Below are 2532 nucleotides of genomic sequence, written 5' to 3'. Positions count from 1 at the left end.
GGGGGGAGGAGGGGTGAAGAAGGGAGGAGGGGTGAAGAGGGGAGGAGGGGTGAAGGGGGGAGGAAGGGAGGAAGGGAGGAAGGAAGGGAGGAAAGAAAAGAAAAAAGAAAAGGAGAGAAAGAAAGAAAGGGAGAGAGAAAAAGGAAGGAAGGAAGGAGAAGAAAGAAAAGAAAGAAGAAAAATGAAAAGAACAAAGTAAGCAAATATATAGGTAGATATAATAGATTTTCCTTATCCTCTTGAATCTTCTGAATTATGTTGACGGTTGGAGCAAAAAATGTAATAATGTTTAATATGGTCTTGAAAGTATGTAGAGAAAATATTTAAGACAATTTTGTTATAAATACGGAAGGGAAAGGGACATAAAAAGAGGTAAGCCTCCTACACTTCATGTGAAACTTGTAAAATGATGACACCAACAGACATTTGTGTGTGTGATAAGATGCATGTGTGTGTTGGGGTGAGTGGCTATGAGGTAATACCTAGAGCAACTACTAAGACTCAAAACACTATAGACTAATAGACTCGAAACACTATTGGAAAATCAAAATGAAGTTTTACAAAATGTTCAAGCAGCCCACATTTTGAACAGGAAAAAGGGAAAAGAAAATTGAGAAATAAAAGAGAGAAAACACAGCAAAATATATAATGGCAGACTTAAACTTTAATGTATCAATAATCATACTAAATGCAAATAATATGGTTTAAAATAAATGGTTAAAAATACATGGAGGTGCTGGAGCTGTTGCCACCAAGTCCGGGTCTCATTGTCACATGCCCCCGATGCTTGCCTGACATGCATTCCCAATTCCTTTTGGTTCCAAGTCCAATATTGCAACTCTTAAGGATCAGCTGATTCATAATCTTCTAAAAGAAGAACAGACCCCCCCATAAGATTACAGTTGTTGGGGTTTGTGCTGTTGGCATGGTCTGTGCCATCAGTATCTTAACTAAGGACTTGGCAGATGAACTTGCTCTTGTTGATGTCATGGAAGACAAATTGAAGGGAGAGATAACGGATCTCCAACACGGCAGCCTTTTCCTTAGAACACCAAAGATTATCTCCGGCAAAGACTATAATGTAACTGCAAACTCCAAGCTGGTCATTATCACGTCTGGGGCACGTCAGCAAGAGGGAGAAAGCCGTCTTAAATAGAACCAGCATAACGTGAACATCTTTAAATTCATCATTCCTAATGTTGTAAACTACAGCCCAAACTGCAAGTTGCTTATTGTTTCAAATCCAGTGGATATCTTGACCTATGTGGCTTGGAAGATAAGTGGCTTTCCCAAAAACCATGTTATTGGAAGTGGTTGCAATCTGGATTCAGCCCAATTCGGTTACCTGATGGGGGAAAGCTGGGAGTTCACCCATTAAGCTGTCATGGGCGGGTCCTTGGGGAACATGGAGACTCTAGCATGCCTTTATGGAATGGAGTCAATGTTGCTGGTGTTTCCCTGAAGACTCTGCACTCACATTTAGGGACTGATACAGATAAGGAACAGTGGAAAGAGGTTCACAATCACGTGGTTGAGAGTCCTTACAAGGTGATCAAACTGAAAGGCTACACATCCTGGGCCATTAGACTCTCACCATTGGACTCTATGTGGCAGATCTGGCAGAGAGTATAATGAAGAATCTTAGGCAGGTGCACCCAATTTCCACCATGATTAAGGGTTTCTATGGAATAAAGGATGATGTCTTCCTTAGTGTTGCTTGCATCTTGGGACAGAATGGAATCTCAGACCTTGTGAAGGTGACTCTGACTCCTGAGGAAGAGGTCCATTTGAAGAAGAGTGCAGATACACTTTGAGGGATCCAAAAAGAGCTGCAATTTTTTTATTTTTTTATTAATTTTTTTTTAGATGGAATTTTGCTCCTGTTGCCCAGGCTGGAATGCAATGGCAAGATCTCAGCTCACTGCAACCTCCACCTCCTGGGTTCAAGCGATTCTCCTGCCTCAGCCTCCCAAGTAGCTGGGATTACAGGTGCCCACCACCACGCCCAGCTATATTTTTGTATTTTTAGTAGAGAAGGGGTTTCACCATGTTGGCCAGGCTGGTCTTGAACTCCTGACCTCAGGTGATCCACCCGCCTCAGCCTTCCAAAGTGCTAGGATTACAGGCGTGAGCCACCACGCGCAGCCAGAGCTGCAATTTTAAAGTCTTCTGATGTTATCCATTTCACTGTCTAGGCTACAACAGGATTTTAGTTGGAGGTTGTGCATGTTGTCCTTTTTTCTGGTCTGTGATTATAGCAGTAATATTAAGATGGACTGGGAAAAACATCAATTCCTAAAGTTAGAAACAGAAATGGTTTGTAAAATCCTGCAGCTATTATCCTAACGCTGGATGGTACTAATCCTGTGTAGTCCCAAACTAGTTAGTCCCAAATAGTTCTATGACCTCTGAGGCACCACTGCCAATGCTGCACATGCTGCAGTTGCCCCTTGAGTCAGATGGATGTTTACCGTGTGTTTTATAACTTCCTGGCTCCCTCACTGAACAATGACTAGTCCAACATTTTTTCCC

At 42.1% G+C, this 2532-nt stretch overlaps 1 pseudogene; it reads left to right on the top strand.

Annotated features, from left to right (window-relative positions):
• The first annotated feature begins 897 nt into the window (after positions 1–897).
• LOC129030635 (L-lactate dehydrogenase A chain-like) lies at positions 898–1833 on the top strand (annotated as a pseudogene).
• The last annotated feature ends 699 nt before the right edge of the window (positions 1834–2532 follow it).

Source organism: Pongo pygmaeus, chromosome 12 (assembly GCF_028885625.2).
Source record: "Pongo pygmaeus isolate AG05252 chromosome 12, NHGRI_mPonPyg2-v2.0_pri, whole genome shotgun sequence".
Taxonomy (NCBI): Eukaryota; Metazoa; Chordata; class Mammalia; order Primates; family Hominidae; genus Pongo; species Pongo pygmaeus.
This window is presented reverse-complemented; position numbering and strand designations above follow the sequence as displayed.